The 19,730-nt window shown below is 37.8% G+C and overlaps 1 long non-coding RNA gene across 2 annotated transcripts in view; it reads right to left on the reverse strand.

The window, feature by feature from the left end:
- LOC144295726 (uncharacterized) overlaps positions 1 to 19,730 on the reverse strand; it is a 153,535-nt gene that overhangs the window by 122,970 nt on the left and 10,835 nt on the right. The window lies entirely within an intron of this gene.

Raw genomic sequence — 19,730 nt, forward strand, 5'->3', positions numbered from 1 at the left:
CACTTTCCAATGTGCATATTTAGATGAATGTAATTGATCTGGTTAGTGCATAATCTCCCACTCTTTTTTACCCATGTAACTTGTAGAGAAATTCCCAGGAATAGTATCCAACTTCAATAGAGCACTATAGAAGTTTATCTTTCTTTGTCTCCTTTTTTGTGCTCCCTCTTTTCCATAAACAATTTCTACACTTTATACAGGTCTGAGTATCGAGCAAGCACATGACAAAAAAGTCAATTCCCAGTGTACACACCAGTGCCTCATTCCACCATATGTGAAGCTCTCACTGGAGTTGTTTCTATTTGGGTCATGGGACACAAAAGGACAGGCTTTATAAAATGGGTAAAAGGATAAATGAAATTCTGGGACAGAGCCAATGAGGCCTAGCTATTAGCAGAAGTCTCATCCAGTAGAGGGAGAGAAAATACAACTCATCAGCTTTCACAGGCTTGGGGAAATCTTGGTAATCATAAAACTCTACCATTCTTCCTAGATAGAAGAATGTAATGAAAATGGTGTGGTAGGGCATACACTGCTAAGAAGTCCCCAGACATCTTTAAAAATACTTCAACTTTCCACCTCTTGAGTTGTTGTTGTTTTTTAATATTTTATTTATTTATTTGAGAGGGAGAGAGCAGGAGCAGGGGTGCGGGCAGAGGGAGAGGGAGAAGCAGACTCCCCACTGAGCAGAGAGCCCTACTCAGGGGCTCTATCCCAGGACCTAAGCCAAAAGCAGACACTTAACGGACTGAGCCACCCAGGTACCCCTCGAGCAAGAGTGTTTTTTAACATATATGCTAGAGTGTAATTATGCCAAGGTAGCTTCTGTTTCTGCATAATCGCCTGCCTATTTATTTATTCTCTGACATTTCACAGGGGCAGTCAGGTTTCTCTCATAGGTTAAAGAAAGGCTTGAAAGGGATCACAATTAACACAACAATCTTGATAAAAATAGCAACACTGCCTTGCACGTGGCAGGAACTATGCTAAGCCTCCCTGTGCACTTAAATAAGAATAATGTTTATGTCTCACGAAATGGGAATGAGAAATATTTTAGACACCTTTAAGAATCCAAAGACCCACTGAATTTGAAATTGAGAAGGAAGCATTGCATTTCTGTATGAGAAGAGCCAACTCTTCTGAAACATGAGGCTGATAGCACAAACACAAGAGAATCTTTGCTCTTGGTTTTTAAAATAAGATATATCCATAGCTGCTGTTTTTCTCATCAAATAAATTTAAATTCCATGATAATCTGAAAGTTCCAAATTTAGTTCAAAACACCTCCAACTTGGGGGATCCTGGGGTGGCTCAGTGGTTTAGTGCCTGCCTTTGGCCCAGGGCATGATCTTGGAGTCCCAGGATCGAGTCCCACTTTGGGCTCCTTGCATGGGGCTTGCTTCTCCCTCCGCCTGTGTCTCTGCCTCTCTCTCTCTCTCTCTCTGTCTCTCTCATGAATAAATAAATAAAATCTTTGAAAAAAACAAACAAAAAAAACCACCTCCAACTTGAACCATGGGCTCCTACAGAAATTACATTTCAAAGTTAGACCTAATTTCAGGAGAGCAGGTCATGGGGTTCTATGATGTTGTCTAACCCCCTAAGGCTCATAGACCTGAGATCAACAATTAGATTAACATACAAAAAAAAAAAAAAAAGCCAAACAAAAAGAAAACTACCAGAAAAGCTCCCCATTGCCTTCATTTTTCTAAAAGAGAAAAAGACAAAGCAAAACTCTATTTTAATCAATAAAGCTCATTATCTACCTAGAACTGACTCTCATCTATATGCTATAAAAGCCCAGGGGCATTTACAACTTCTGTTGCTCAGAAATGTAATTGAAAAGCAGGCAAACAATTTGAGAAGGATTTTTAGCCATTTGGGATATATCTTTAAATATATCTTTATTAGAGAGAAGTCTATGTCTAGAGAGAAGTCATATATGTGCATGCATACATCCACCTATGGAATACACATACACACATATGCACTCATGAATGCACTTGCTTTGTCTCTATATATTCCATACATATATTTGGAAAGGCTATGTAATACATGTATATAATTGTTACATATATACCCATACTTATGATCTATGCTATATGTGTGTATATATATGCACATATATACCACAATCATTTCTAAAAAGATATATTTAAATATTGTGCATACACATGAATAGGTCTCTTTATGGGCTGGGAGCATCACATTTCAGGGGTAGCTATCATCACATCAGGATCCCAGATTCCTCTTCCACTCTGATCCACATTTGAGGGAAATGATAGTGTTCTTTATCTGACTGAGCTTCAAGTTTCCACTGCATCTCAATTCCATTTGTTATTCAATCTGCAGGCAGTTAAACTACACTTAAGCTAAGGGTATGGGTATATTTGGAAATATGTCCAAGCATCAATCATGGTCATGATTTGACACATTATGCTTTGAAAATTGTGTCTTAGCCATATCCATGCTTTATTTAGCATGGAGACCTCAATGCAAATAAGTCATCAAATGGAATGTGGATAATCCTTATAATATCCTAATAAATCAAACAACTGTTAAAATGAGTTTAAGAAAATATGTACCAAGAAACTTAAAATGAATAGCCAGTCCTGCACATGTGTCTCAGATGCAACAGCGTTAATGAACCACATGACTTGGCCTTTTCCACATAGGCGTGTGTGGCATTTGTTGACCTTTCACTTGAAATCCAGAATTTTGTTTAATCCTTTGAGCAGTGGATCAAAAGCTATGCCTTAGATGAAGTAATGACTGAAAACTATTTAAAAATAGTCAGGGTTGAGTCCCAAAATAGGAATTTTCCATTTGTCTGGCAACAAAAGGTCCCTGTAGATTCTCTATACTGGCAAAGGAAAAATGAGTCTGTTTCAAAGTTAAAATTTCAACTGGGTTTTCATTCTGCCAACAGAATTTTGCAAGTATGTCATTACAGCAGAAGTTTTTAAAACTGACACAACAATTTATTTGTGGAGAAAAAAGGAAGAAAAGGAAACACTTGCATTCAAATCCCAAGGATTAGGACATAATCAGTTAGCTGTCATTTAATACACATTAAATTCTGTTAATGAGAAGGAATCCAGGCTAATCTCAAAACTGAACTAAAAGTACAGATTTATGTGTCTGCTCTATTGTGTAATGCACACACATATACGTGTACATCTACAATTTTCTACCTGGACAGATAAGGAATGTTGCAAAATCACTGATGCTCTGACATATCTCAGAGGATACAGAGTAATTAAAAAGACAACAAAGTTCAGGAAATGTTTTACTATCTTCCATGTCATCAATTAGGAATGTCACTTTCTTAAACTAATTTTCATAAAAGCCTCTTTTCACTCAAATGACTACTCTTGCCTAGTATCTTTTTTCAAAATTCCCCTTTAACAGAAACTTCTGATGTACTCTGTGCTAATCATTAATTTTTCCCCTGGTGCTCTACTGAATTTTTAAATAAATTTTTCTCTTTTTTTTTTTTTTGATTAAAGTCAGTATTTGGCTTCTTATGAACAATGCGAATTGCCTCTATTTTCCCTTTATGCTCATCCCCAACTTGGGGTAGACTTTTCTAGCTGAGACTTTTCTCATCCTTGAATCTCCCTCCTGGAATCTTCTCAAAGACACTGCCTTTCCCAGGATTTCCTGATAATCTTTCCAACTGCAGTTTCATGATAGATCATGCATAAGGTTAAACGCATTAGAAAACTCATATTTCAGTTCCCTGGAGAATTCAATGGTTTCAAGATCCAAAGAAGTATCAGAATCCACACTGGTGGATATCCTACAAGAGAATGAAGATACAAATTAAAAGGGCCCACCACAAAATATCCTACCTGGAATGCAGACGGAGCATCCGCTTCAAAAACTTCTTGGGGACTTCCAGGGTGTTGGATGGCAGTGAACCCTAGATATTCTCGATCCTTCAACTTAGCTTGCAAGTTTAGTGTAGACATAGCCCTAAACACTTTGTTTTTTCCTTCTGTGTGTTAATTAAAAAAAAAAAAAAAAAAGATTCCACCACTACTCTCCTCCTCTCCCTTTTTATTGATGACCCGTACTCATCCAGTCTATGTTTGTGGGTCCCTGATCCGACTGTCCACCTCCATCTCTTCATACTGTGGAATCTTAACTGTCTGTTATCTCTGTGGCATCTTCTAAGTGGCGGCTAATCAACAATTCAAATGTAACTTGACCAAGATTGTTGTCTAAAACTTAGCAGGATGTTCTCTGTGGTGCAGCTCAGTCCTGTTATCTGACTCTCTTCTAGCATCTTTTTCTAACTCTACTCTCTTGATTTGCCCCTCTGACCACAGAGGCTCTTGTTCAATCTCATTGAAGGTGTATTTTCATGGAAGGCTCAACAACATTCTTAATTAATGTGTCATTCTTTCAGAATCTATACAAAAGAAAAGAGTCCTACTTTTCTGAGTCCTTAAGGTTGCATTAGCACCCTAGTGATACTGAAATGACTTTTCTATTCTTCTTTTTATTATGTGTGGTACTGTCTAATTACACTAAACAAAAGGAAACGGCACTTGACCCTGCAGTAGAATCAAGACAATTTGTGCCTCAAGATTTTCATTTGATATTTATAATGTAACTGAAGCTATCTAGCTGTATTCTACTGCACAATGCCATTAGAAATCAGATTTTTCCCCATTTTTATTGAGATATAATTAACATATGACATTGTATAAGTTGAAGGTGTACAACATAATGATTTGACATATGTATATACTGGGAAATTAGTTAACATCTATCACTGCACATAGCCAAAACATCTTTTCCCCTGTGATGAGAACTTTTAAGATCTACTCTCTCAGCGACTTGCAAATCCATAATACAGAATTGTTAATTATAGTCACTCTGCTGTATGCTACATTACCAAAACCTATATATTTTATAACTGGAAGTTTGTATCTTTTGGCCACCTTCGCCCATTTGCCCCCCCCCAGCACAATGCAACTTTAAAGAGATACTATTTAAAGCCGTTGGCTAGTATATTCCAAAGAGGGTAGCACAACACAGAGCTCAGTAAACCCAGTGCTCTAGCATCTCAAGAAGCAGCTAGGCAAGAAGGAGCAAAACTGACAGAATATGTACACACTTTGGACATCATGGCCTGTAATGATTCAAAATATGGATATTTTTGTTGAAATTGGAAGATAAGTTTTATGAAGACAATATGACATTCCAGGAAGGTGTTTAGGAAGGAATCGAACAGGTTTCTCACTTTTCATGTTTTGTGTTTTTTCTTTAAAGATTTTAAAAAATTTATTCATGAGAGACAGAGAAAGGCAGAGACACAGGCAGAGACACAGGCAGAGGGAGAAGCATGCTCCATGCAGGGAGCACGAAGTGGGACTCGATCCCAGGACTCCAAGATCACGCCCTGGGCCAAAAGCAGGTACCAAACTGCTGAGCCACCCAGGGATCCCATTTTGTGTGAACCAGATCAATCAAGAGTGGGTTGATAATCTAAAAAAAGAAAATAAGTAAATGACCAAGTAATAGAAACCTGATTCTTACTTCCTGAGTGGTGAATTCACTTTGAATTTACTATGAGAACTGGATTCACTTTATATTCTTCTATTCTTTACATTCTTTAAGTATGGCAAGGATCTTAGAACCCATCTATTCCATTCTTCTTACTTTAACAGTAAGGAAGCAGAAACACACTGGGTAGCCCCCTCCTCAGGACCATACAGCTTGGACTGGAGCAGCAGCAAGGCCTGAATTCAAGGATCCTGCCTCACTGACCCATCTGCTTCCATTACCAGACATGTCCATGTTCTGATCACTATCCCTTTTCTTATCTCAAGTACAACATTTCTGTTCTCTCTTTCCATTTTAGGTTTGAATAATCCAAGCCCTCGCCTTTGAATCTCTAGATTTTGGGGTGGGGTGGGGGGTTTCTTGTTTGTTTTGTTGATTGGTTGGTTTTTAGATTTGATACCTTTTCCTAACCCATGAAAAAGGTTATCTGGGCATACAGAGATACCTGGTATGGCTTGGAAGAGCAATCTGTTGCCTTTTAGTTTATTTTTAGACCACGTATGGGTTGAAGACTCCATAGATTAGGGGGTTTTGTTGTTGTTGTCGTCAATATTTTATCTTTTGTTGCTTCCTTTCCTTCCCTTTTGATATTACTATCACTGGGAATAGAAGAGTCACTTAGAATAGGTTAACTTCCTCTTCTTTTCCCCAGATGGGACTGCTGAACTTCCAGCTGTATCTTCATCTCTAATAAGTCAGTTTCCATTTCACTCACTTGAATTGTTTATCATAATGTTCCCCCTTTTGCATCAAGTTGACTTTCTCATTTTTAGTTTCAAAGCTTTCATTTATTCTTCACTTATGAATCATCTGTCATTTGACCCAAAGTCATCCTCCTTCCCAGGATTCTCTCCCAATTCCCTTCCATGGTTAATCTGATTGATCCAATTTCTGTTTTACTGGTGATGTTCACCATTAGGGTAGGAGTTTACCTTTCACTTGCTTGCTTCAGCAACTGCTGCCTATTTTATAGAAGATAAACATATTCTCAATCTCAGTAGACCAGGGACAGACCTTCTAAGCCATCCTTATAGAAACAGAAATGGTATGAATATAGGTATGCTTATGGCTGAGATGTGACCTCAGCTCAGATCGGGCCATGTGTATACAGGCCTGGGGTGATGTGGGCTTAATGTGGGCAGCTCCCTGGTCTGCTTTCTGACTGGCCCATCTTGATGTGTAATCCAGCTCCTGAGTACTGTGTTCCACATGCAGAAGGCCATTGTTAACATGTTCTGCTGCTCACTGTGGTAATGAGGGGGCCTGTAAGAGCACCTCCCCACCCCAGTGTAACTGACAACTCCCTTCTTTGAGTCACCACTGAACCGTGTGCAGTTGTATTTGTGTTCTCCTAATACTTGCAACCACATCTGTTTTACTATCTAACTCTGAGCTCTTTAAGTGCCTGAATTATATTTGGATCCTCATAGTTAGGGCTTACCAAGTGATTAACAAAGGAGACTGCTACCTCCTTGAAAGGGCTTCTTTGCTCACAACCCTGGAAAGCGTAGCCTCAATGGACAGTATCCATTTTGTAATATTGAGTTTATTAGTAAATACACTCTGTGACAAGTTATTAGGGAAATCCGAACTGTCCAAGGCTTACATGTTTAGGGGTGAAAAATACTCAAATACTAAAAGTAACAGGGCTTTATAGGATTTCTATGATAACCCATGAAAAAGGAATGCTAGTGATAGCCTTGAAATATTCTAGTTGTGTTCTCTACTGCATGGAAGAATCTGTACACTTGTTTTGTTTGTGCTTTGATTAGATCTTATTTTACTTTTGTGCCATCAGGACTCTAAATTTTGAGATGCTGTTTAAAATGTTTAAATTATTTGCATTATCATCACTGATCTCCATATACTGTAATGGTATGTACAACAAAACTATAGTTATAAATATAGCTTTGAAATATTTCAGGATACTTAAATTCATAGTGTAAAATATCAAACAGCTTATACCTAATGTCATTTTTTCAGAGGATCATATAAGCATATTCATTTCTTTTATCTGAAGACAGACAGAAATTCATTTATTTCCATAGAGAAGTTATTTTTCCTAAACATAAAGAAATAAACTCTCATGTATCTCTCTATGTAAAATGTAATAAAAAAATTTTCAAAAAATATTATATAAAATAATGACTCTTGAGATTTCTAAAGAAGATCCATAGTTAGAATACATATTATGTTGCAATTTAGAACCAACATAGGTATACATATACTTAACATGTATATGAAAATTCTCTTTCAAAATACTTAACCTTACATGATACCTTTTGGTATTTCTATTCTATCCTATTTAATTTTTAAAAACTAGCTGGTTTTGAATAACTAAATTGATTTTCTCAACCACTGATGGGTCATCAATGATTCATGATGTGCAGTTTTTCAAGGCTAAAATAGTGGACTCAAGAGTTCACAACTTTCACCATTAGATCCTAGTAATGGCAGGTTACTTAGAGAGGCTACTGTTCATAAGGAGAGAAGGTCCATAAAAACTGTCACCTCAGGCATCCAAGGAAGGCATCAAGTCATTGTGGGGTACACTCACCACATTTTCTGAGGATAGTGACCTCTTGATTAATTACTTTCCAAATTGCTCATTAAAACTTGGCTTTGCAAAACTAGGCCTTGGTCCAGTTATTGCTGCCAGATTTCTTGTTTACACTGAACTCAGTGTGTTAGGTTATTGCCTCACTGAAAAGCACCTTAGACAAGGAAAAAAGGTGAATCAAAGCAAGAAAGCAGATTCCTAGCATCATTACAGGGTACACTCTGGCAAAGAATTAGTGAACACTAAATGTCTATAGGTGAAATCTAGCAGCCTGCTGACAAAATAATTCTATAGCAAGTAGACCATAAGTTTAATATAGTGTGATTAGTCTGCTCTGCTTTCTCCTGGCAGTCGCTGACAGGCACTGGTAGTCACTGGTAACTTGAAACATCTCTTAAAGAGGTTCCAAGATGAACATTTTCTATATTCCTAAATTAAGAGGTAGGGTAAAGCATTCTTGCAAGTACACTGATACACATTTCATCCTTGCATAAACATATTTCTGCCCCCAAATCATGTGGTTCTAGATCCCTGTTTCAATTCAGTTGACTATCGGCACATTTCTTTCTTAATTTGTTGAAATTGGAAGATAAGTTTTATGAAGTCTTGTCTAAATTCACACAGGATCAAGTACATAACTTAGGGTAGTTCAAGGATGTCTACCTTACAGTCATGCACTGCAGCTACTGAAACCACCAATCAGTACTAAGAGGCACCAAGTTCTGGTCTTGCTGTCAAATCAATATGTATCTAACTCACAGGGAAGCTTTAGCTTCCTTATGTCTAACAAAATCAGCTCTATGTAAGTTCATTTCCTCCTGATTCTGTAATAATAGGAAAACAACTTTGAACCTCACACTTAATTTAATATAGTTTGTTCATTAATTGTTTCTCATATGTTTATTTCTTCTCTTCAAAGACCTTGAGTTATTCACATGTTGGAGTTTTATCTCATATTTTTCTTGTTTCATCTCTTGCCTCCATTAGGCAATGGTACGCACCTAGCACCTGTGGTCTGACCAGTTGACTTCTGAGCTTATCTGGTGTGCACCAGTGGAGAGCTGAGTAGAGTCTAGGACAGGAGCAGATTCTGAAAGTGTGGCCCTAAATGGCCAGGGAACCTTACACTTCTAGAATTACACATCAGCATAAAAGTTGTCTTTGATCCACTGTAGTCTTAGAAAGCAAATGGCTGCAATATTGTAATATCAAGTTCACGTACCAGGCCATAGCATGCTTGTGGGCAAGTGCCTAATAAAAGTTATTTGAAAAAGAGTATAAACCTTTGGGCCTGGGGATCCCTGGGTGGCTCAGCGGTTTAGCGCCTCCCTTCGGCCCAGGGCATGATCCTGGAGTTCCAGGATTGAATCCCACATCAGGCTCCCTGCATGGAGCCTGTGTCTCCCTCTGCCTATGTCTCTGCCTCTTTCTCTGTGTATGTGTGTGTGTCTCATGAATAAATAAATAAAATCTTAAAAAACAACAACCACCACCTCTGGGCCTTTTAAATTATTTCTAGGAAATAGGATGTTATTTTACACCAGTTAACTTCCAAATATCTTAGGATTTGATGTAGGTCTAAACAGAAAACCAATTTTTAATCCTTATGTCAGTTTTTGAGATACATTTTTGTGTACAGGCAACACAGTGGGTGTCCTCCTTTCAGATATATATGGTAGAAGTACTTACTTGTCACATGGATTCAAAATGCAACACACTTCTATGGGCTGAAAAGTTACTATATACATAGTATAGGGAAGCCTTTCCTGTGCCTTATGTCCCCAAACACGATTAACTGGTATAAAAATAGAATATACGCCAAATGATAAACTTGGTGATTTATTTAGTTTTATATTTACTGACACTCATACTTAAAGAAAATTTCTTCATTGAGCAAGAAGAAAATAAACCAAATATAGTACATGTAGGGGTGGAGAAAATGAATCGGACATTTTTCCTAGAGCCTGGCTTTGACTATTATATTTCTAATTATAGAGCTATGGACAGGGTTGTTTTAGGCTGGAATGCAAAATGTGAGTGAGAAGAGATCATTTCCTGCGTAGAGCCAGATCATTTTCTTTTTCTTTTTTTTTTTGAAGATTTATATTTAAATTCATGAGAGACAGTGAAAGAGACAGAGGCAGAGACTTAGGCTGAGGGAGAAGCAGGCTCCTTGTAAGGAGCCCGATGTGGGACTCGATCCCAGACCCCGGGATCACACCCTGGGCCAAAGGCAGACGCTCAACCACTGAGCCACCCAGGTGTCCCTAGATCATTTTCTAAAGTAACATTAATCTTTCTTTTTTTTTTTTTTTCCTATCAAGACATAAAGCATGGATGCTTTTTATTTTGATTATATAGGTTTCCAGATAATTGAATTAGAAATGCAGAAACATGGTCTGATGTTGATAAGCCAGCATGATCTGGCTGATTACATCTTCCTTAGGTAATTTTCCCTTCCGTGACCAATGCTAACCATGCTAGAGGAGTCACATAACTCACGTTCTTTCTTTGACTTCCTGATCTTTCATTTCATCTAAATGGCTTAGTTAGAACACTGAGGCTCCCACCTGGACCAGCTAAACAGCACTGGGATGAGGCTCTAATTTTCAAACCTAGAGCCTCATGGTTTTACACTCAGCCCCAGAGAGAAGACAGGTTGTCCTCCCAGGAAAAGCTGTGGCCTGGCAATAGGTTCACAAGGTCAGTCAGGTTCTGACATGTTAGAGAGTCTTCAACCAGATGTCTGAATGAACTTTCCTGAATATGGCAGTGGTATGTAGAAGGAGTGTTGCCTCCAGGCCATCTGCAATGTAGAAATCTTGCTGTTGCTTTCAATTTTTTTCTGAATGACGTTTGTTTTTAAAAATGCTCAGACCTTAAGGAACATAAAGGCATTCATTAGAGTTCAGAGACAATTTAAAAATGTTAAACCAGGGCTTCCCTGTCTTCCATCATGATCTCAGGCTGAGAGACCAAACTGCCTACAATAAGACATACCTAAATTAGTTCTGAGTTTCTGATTTCATTTTTATAATAAGAGCTTATTACATGTTGGGCAGAGTTCTGAGCACTTTAAATATTCTCCTGATTTTCCCTCACAGCAAACCTATGAAATAGGCATTATTATTCTCATTTTAAGATGAAAAACTAAGCACCTACTATGTGCTGGGTCCTGGTCCAGGTGCTGGAGTTGAGACTAGTTACCACGTGTAGGAGAAATGGCTTGGAGTTGTTCAACTCAGGTTATTGCTGCCCAGAAGAAGGGTTCTGTTTAGCAGTATGATTTCCTATCTGTTTGTTGCTGTTCATCACACCTTCTAAATCCAAGGGTCACACTCTAGAGAAAGGTGGCAATCAAGAACAAATCTAGATTTGTCCATAGTGCCATATCCATATTGTTCAACTGGCTTCAAAGTCAGCCCCTCAGTCAAATACTTGTGCTGTTGACCATTGTCTGGAGTGTCTGCTTCTCCTCAACCATTGGACAAAGATTTCACCCAGTAAACCCAAGAGCAGGTTCATTGTGAGGGAGGTGGGTAGATGTGTTATTTTGGTAAACAAGGAAAGTGAACTGAGACAGTATTGGGTGATTATACCTCTTTCTGTTGGAATACAATAGACTGATCATTTAATAGGAAAACAAAACTTTTGTTCCATGAAAAAATCTAATAAGATGATTTATAACTATGCTATGAATTTTGCTATTAGAGCAAAGCAACTAAATATTTCTGGTGGAGAACGGTTTGAGGGCCTAAATTATCTGGTTTACATGCAGAATAATCAGTTTTGTTGATTTGTTGATCAGTCACCATATCTCTAGGTGACTGGTACTCATGGACAAAAAGGACTATGAACAATGCTAGTGTGGAATGAAAAGGAAAAAAAAAAAAAACAGAACTTTAATGGTGCTCTAGAATGAAACAAGAAGTTGGTGCAGTGACCAGACTTTTCTATATAACTTAAATATATTTTTATCTTATTACATAGCATCTAAGTAAACTATTTACAGCCAATATCTCCAAACTGTATAGATGTCTTAAGCAAGCAAACTGCAGAAGTTTAATTTTTATAGACTAAAATGTATCTATTTATAATGCTGAAGAAAGCATTGTGAAATAAGTAAGAATTGGGAAGTGTAATGAATAATGGAGGTATTGACTACATTCCACAAAAGAATGAATTAATAGAAAATAAATACAATTTTTTATTGTTAAGCATGTACTAGGAAAGATGATATTTGCACTAGGAAAAATGTCATCAAGCCATTTATTGTGTAGCCAGTACCTTAAATCTGGTAGACACAGAACTCTAAATATATTTAAATCTCTCTATATTTATTGAAAAGTTACATTTCTATGCATAATGATGTCAGCTCTCCAAAGCGCCCATTCTATTTCCCTTTCAGGTTGTTTTATTTGCATTATCTTATCATTCATGTTATTTACAATACACTTTATGCAATATAAATTAAGGCAAAATTTTTGGTCAAGATGTAATTAGTAGACTGACTTCAGGTGAAGCTGGATAAGAGACTTTGCGCTTATAGTTTCAGAAGAGTTCAAAATTTAACAATTGAACTGGAGGGTATTATGCTGAGTGAAGTAAGTCAGTCGGAGAAGGACAAACATTATATGTTCTCATTCATTTGGGGAATATAAATAATAGTGAAAGGGAAAATAAGGGAAGGGAGAAGAAATGTGTGGGAAATATCAGAAAGGGAGACAGAACGTAAAGACTGCTAACTCTGGGAAACGAACTAGGGGTGGTAGAAGGGGAGGAGGGCGGGGGGTGGGAGTGAATGGGTGACGGGCACTGGGTGTTATTCTGTATGTTAGTAAATTGAACACCAATAAAAAAAATAAATTAAAAAAAAAAATTTAACAATTGTAAGGCATATTTTAGATTTTTACCTGTCCCATTATAATGAACAAGAAGCTATTCTTTAACCTAAATCCATTTTGAGAATAATTAAAACCAATAAACATCATTGTCCTGAATTAAATGTTGTCCGTCCAACCCTCTTACTCTTTCTGAAGGAACAGCATTTTTAAAGTGCTTTTTGTAACATAAGAAAGGAATGGAACAATTCCTGTAACTGTAGGGAATAGTTGTATATTAAATACTCTGACAGGTATGGAAAGTTATTTTGACAACATGTGACAGAAAAGGTCCATAAAAATCATAGCAAAATGTCAGAAAGCACAAACATTTGGGGTAACTTAGCTTAATGGACAAATCATCCCACATATACAGGTTTAAGCCCCAGAAGGTAAAAGACATGTTCAGAGAGATGGCCCAAGCAATCCAGAAAAGAGGAAGTTAACTTCAGTACTCTCTGTCTCAGAAAACAGAAGTGAGAGTCTTGGTTTAGAGGCTCTCAACAAAATGATATTGAATTATTTGAAAAACTAACATGTTTAGAACATGTTCCCCCATAATGATAGATGAATGAGGTTTATTGTAACTGTGAAGTAGTAAGTGACAGACTTTGCATACACCCTCCAAAAAAGATACACCAAGCTACTGCTGATGCCAAATGAAGCATTCTATTTGTCAACAGAGGTATCTATTTGGCATTTAGGCAGTAATGCTTTAGAATCAACTATAGGATAATGAGATTAACATCAGTCTGTCATCACTTTCTCTGCTTTGGCTGGTTAATCCTCAGTGAAGATCTTTTTTCAGTAAAGCATATCCTCTTACCTAATGGATGTTCAAGTAAAACAGAGACCACCTCGCAAAAGTTTAGCAAAAAAGTAAATCCAACCACAAAAATCCAGAAACTGCACTCAAGTTCACAGATAAAACTCACAAGCAGACCTGATAGTTCAAAGGGTCGGCAGAGGGGAATTTAGTCAACCAGGGCAAAATAAAGGTTAGTTTGAGTCTCCGTTTTAAAATAAGATTGAGCATTCTCTACAATACTGATGATAATACCAATATTAAAATATTACTAGGAAACTTGTTTCAAAAATAAAAAAATTCACATATTGTTTTCCTATTCTGAATGGAAAACAAAAGGAGTATCATTAATTCTTGCTACACATATGATTCAAAAACTCTTATATTTTCAAATGTACTGTGTTAGTAGGCTGTATTTTAAAATTTAGGATTCTGAAGCTGTATTTGGACCTTCAGCTGTTTAGGGCTATAGACAAAGCTGTGGAAATTAGGCCCACTTGAGCCCAAATAATAAAGATCTATTCACAGAACCTATTTACTGAGATGGCAGCCCAGTTTGCTCACTTAGCTATGCCATCCAGCACCTCTCCAGCTGTCAGGCCACATTGGTAGTGGATGGTATCACCCTCCATACTGCTCAGCCTCATCAGAGCACCATCCCCTGATTCTGTAATTTCTTGGAATCACTGGGTACTCAGGAAGATATGGGTTTGGCTTTAAAAGCATCCCCTTCCCAAGCCATAGATGATGAATCTGGGAGGTTTAGAACATCTCAAACTTCTTTTCTTTCAAAACAACTTGAATAAAACTTAAAGTCAGCAAAAAAGAGGCTATTACAAACAGAGGAGAAAAACTAGAACTGTCGTGCTTAATCACGTTTTGGCCATAGATTCCTGTAAGAACTTGATTAAAGCTATAGACTCTCTTCCAAAAAAGGGGGGAAAAAAGGAAAGAAAAAAGAAAGGATACATGTTGCCCATGTTTCACACAAATTTCAAGGGAGAAATCATTGATGTTCTGAATCTCATCCAGAATACAAATGAAGTCAATAGTGCCTCCGTCATTTTTCTCAGGTCCCTTGTTAACTTTGAATTGTTTGTCTAATCCAGGTTCCAGCTGGTGCTGGCCCTTGGCTGGGCCAGTGGGCCTGGGACACTGTCAAGCAGGAGATGAGAGGAGGGCACAGACCCTGGGCTCCTCCTCTCTGTCTCCTAATCAACAGTCCTTGTAGCCAGTCCAGAGGCTGTGCCAGCTATGACTGTCTTCTACTCAATGGGGATAATTCACATACAATTTCTATTCAACGCTTCCAGTATTTCTTTCCAGTGCTAAGGACATGTCCAACAAGAAATCAAGTTCTACTTGATTCTACTGAATCAAGTTGCAGTAAAAATACAATTAAAAGCACATACTATAATGTGCTTGTGTCCAATTGACATTTCTGACAAATGTCTCAACTGTTTAACAAACACCGAGGAGAAGCTGAAAACACCCAAAAGGCACTCATCCAATTTGCACTAGCCTGTAAGTGCTGGCAAACATCAGTGTCTGGGAAGGCTTTTAATATTATTGATAGCTTATTCAAATAGGCTGGAGTGGTCCCACAGGGCCTGAATCACTACTAGTGCTAAGGACTAAGCCACTTATAAAGCAAAGATGGGGAGAATGTGCTCAGAAGTAAGTGTTCTGCAATGTCTAAATCAAAATGGCCCTTCTAAGCATCTATGATGTAACCAGAAGGCAATAATAACCCTTTCTTCCAGTTATCCAACTCAACTAGCTCCAAGAATGCCTTGAAAGCCAAATGCCTGATGACTTCCTTTAAGAAAGAAAATATTGTAAATAGGTAATGTGCTGTTTCAGGAGACTTTAATAGCCATAATGGTCACAGGAAATATCACAGTCTTAAAATTTGTTCTTGTAGATGTATCACATGTCCTTGTTCTTGTAGATACATCACATGTCCTTGTTGAGCACAATGATGTCAGGGAAATAGAAAAAGACATTGTACAAAAGGAAAGGAAGGGCAGAAGAGAAATGGAAATTCTGAAAGAAGAGCTTACATTGGAGGAGAGAGAGCTAAAGAAGTAAGGCAGGTGCCTCACACTGGTCAGGGAGGAAAGGGTACTGGCATGCCTGGAGCTACACTCTCAGCTACTGACAACTTCAAGGCTCAGGACCCCTTGGTGGAGAAGGTAAAAGAACACAAATATATGAGGTTACAGAATGGTGCCTCTGATTCATTTTTCAAAATGTTTGTCTATGTGTATTCGACATATATGTAACACACACATATATATCTATATATATGTATTTATTTTGTGGGAGGATGGAGATAAGAGGGCAGACTGAAGAAAGAAGAGCTTAAGTTAGTATTAAAAAAAAAAAGAACATCAATTAGTTGGAACTTGTTTGAAGAGTTTTAAGGGGCTTTTGCACAATCTGGATAGAAAAAAGCAATTTATATGCTTTTGGGCAAAATATTTGGATAAAGATCCAAGAAGGGACAGTAAGCACCTGATTCTACTAGTACAAAACACCCTTAGTGCTCTTCACAGTGAAGACACTGAAAGTTTCAAAGACTGATATCCTCAAACTATAGGAACATAAAGACAGGCTGGGTTCTGCTTATCTCTCTGGCAATCAAATTTTTTCTACCTCATTGCTCATTAGGCTCTGGATCAGGAACTAATCAGAAAAAATAAAAGGAGGAGAAACTCAAATCAGGCCATTTGTGAGCAGATCTGGCTGAAAGATGGATGGGGAGGAGATTTAAACTATCATAAAGTTTGGTTATTATCTGTGGGGTTCAATTATCGTTGGCATCTCAGCTCCCAGGAGAAGCAGTAATTGAGAGCCAGTTATAGAAATTAAAATCATAAGATGGGGAGGGTGTCAGAGTTCTGAATGGCAGCTTTTGATCGGCAGATGGGCTTGGTTTTAAGAGGCCAGTTGGCAGGGTTGTGTGTCTCCTGACATTCATCTGTCAGAGGATGCAAAGCAGAAAAAGCTCATTTGTATTTCCATGTCAGAATCACCAGGATGACTCTGACACCCCTTCTTAGATGATGAAAATAGTGAGAAGCTCATGATAACGAGAGTAGCAATACCAGGCAGAGGTAGGAGTCCAGATGCAGAGCTCTCACTTTGGAAGTGAAACCGAACTTGGGCTACGCTAAAACTCAAGATAGGGGTATGTCTTGTAGAGAAAGACGTAGTCCTCAGCCTTGGGGCTAAGGGGAGGCTTTTCTAGAGTCTCAAAACACAAGGACCTAGGTCTGATAACTTGTAGTTTGTCTAAAAAGCTATGTAATGATTTACTATCATGGAGAGATACTTGGGATAAATTGTGTTAGCTGACAAAAGCAACTTATAAAACAGTTTATTAAGTGATTCCATTGTTTTGTGCACAATATGTGTGAAAAGATGGAAATGTGGGAGAGAACATGCAAAATGCAGACAATGATCACACTTAGGAGGCGGGATTATGGATGGCTTTTATATTCTTCTGTTTGCTTAACTAAATCTTTAAATTTTCCAACATTGAACACATTTGTTGTGTGATAAAAATATTTTAATAACATATTCATATTAAAATGTATTTTAATGCATCTTAGATACAATATTTTTAACATATTAATCAGGAGTCACATAGTCAAGGTCTTGAACCTATTAGAATAAACAAACAATTTCATAATTGATTACTAAAAACTCCTAAGTGGATGCTCCAGACCTCTTCAAGGAAAGTCAGGAGGACTGCAATGTAAATTTCAGTTACTACAATATATTTACAAGAATGTTTTTTTTTAATAATAAATTTATTTTTTATTGGTGTTCAGTTTGCCAACATACAGAATAACACCCAGTGCTCATCCTGTCAAGTGCTCCCATCAGTGCCTGTCACCCATTCACCCCCACCCCCCGCCCTCCTCCCTTTCCACCACCCCTAGTTCGTTTCCCAGAGTTAGGAGTCTTTATGTTCTGTCTCCCTTTCTGATATTTCCTACCCATTTCTTCTCCCTTCCCTTCTATTCCCTTTCACTATTATTTATATTCCCCAAATAAATGAGAACATATAATGTTTGTCCTTCTCCGACTGACTTACTTCACTCAGCATAATACCCTCCAGTTCCATCCACGTTGAAGCAAATGCTGGGTATTTGTCATTTCTAATGGCACTCTGGAAAACTGTGTGGAGGTTCCTCAAAGAGTTAAAAATAGACCTGCCCTACGACCCAGCAATTGCACTGTTGGGGATTTACTCCAAAGATACAGATGCAATGAAACGCCAGGACACCTACACCCCGATGTTTATAGCAGCAATGTCCACAAGAGCCAAACTGTGGAAGGAGCCTCAGTGTCCATCGAAAGATGAATGGATAAAGAAGATGTGGTTTATGTATATTTACAAGAATGTTAAAGACCTGCTAACTACTTACAAACTCATGGAATCTGTAATTAAATGTACTCTAGTCATTGCTTCAAGAGTAAACTTAGGGTTGCCAATGGTTTTCTTCTTACTTGAGAAGATAAAATATCCAGGACTTTAAAAAAAAAAAATAGCAAATGAAGGTAAGAATTCCCCAATTCTTGGCATCAAGAGTGTTGAGTGGATATGTTCCTCATGTTCTACTTTTGATGGATTTAATTCCACTGTTTTGCTAAGTGGGTACAGAGAATTCCTGCAGAGTAATGCTAGTCAGCACCCCCACTTTAAAGTGTTTGTTTCCACTTCTGCTTTCTAGTCATCTAGACGCTCCATGTGAGGTAGCAAAGATTGGTTCTGGAGAAGAGATGTTCTAGAGTGGATTATGGATGCCAGTAAGGAAGTTTCTATAGCTATACGATGGTGAACAGCTTGATAGAATGGATGCCATAGCAATAGATATGACCGGGCTAAATTTGAGAGACAAAAATAGTGAGGATTTTCACTTGACTTCACATTACAGTCATTTCCAAAAGCAACAAAAGTAGCAATAACAATAGACAACTACTCTGTACCAGGCCACTAGTGCACTAGATATTTTATATATATTCTCTTGCAAACTCACAACAAAGTTGCCCAGTAGAAATCAGTGGCTTCATTTTATAGACAAGGAAGCTAAGGCTGAGGAATGTCAAGCTTATATGCTGGGAGTATTATGGAGGTGCTTAAATGTATGATTCTGGGGTCAAACACTGAGTTCTTCTCTCAACTTCTTCACTTGCTATCAGGGTGACATTAAGTAAAAATATCTAACCTCTTTGATCTTCAGTTTCCTAACCTGTAAAATAGAGATGATAACTGGGTCTATTACACAGGGGACTGCTATGGGGGTAAAATGAAGTAAGGAGAGACTGTAATGCTATCGGCTTGGCACTAGCCACAGTCTTCAACAGGTGTTGCTTCACTTCTCATTCCGTGGAAGAGGGGATAGCAAGTCCAGGTCAGGCTGTGTCAAAGCTCTTCCTATTCCAAAAACATACCCAATATACATACTGTAGCCACTGTTCAAAAGACTTCCAACTTTTATTCTGATCATTTCATAGTCAAGAAAATTATTCCCCATTCTCACACAGTACTCACAGAGGCAGAGTGTTCACCTGCAGTTTCTATAGAGTTAAGAAAAAATAATGCTGAAGTGAATATTTTATGAGGATTGAGACCAAATTTAAAAACTTTAAGTACTGTTTGGGATAAGTGTGATCAAATTGCAAAATCTTACATGCTGTTTCGGGTAAGTGTGCTTTTAAGAGATAAAACTATGGTAGAGATACTGTCTAAGGTCCTATTAGAGTCTGTTGAGTGTCCAATGTGAAAGCGGTTGCATACTATGATTGCATTAAAAAATCATAACTGTCTCTTAGAGGTTAGAAAAGGAAAACTAAACTTTCTAAATGCTACTTGAGATTACAGTAAAAACATACA

The sequence above is a fragment of the Canis aureus genome, chromosome 24 (genome assembly GCF_053574225.1).
Source record: "Canis aureus isolate CA01 chromosome 24, VMU_Caureus_v.1.0, whole genome shotgun sequence".
Lineage (NCBI taxonomy): Eukaryota > Metazoa > Chordata > Mammalia > Carnivora > Canidae > Canis > Canis aureus.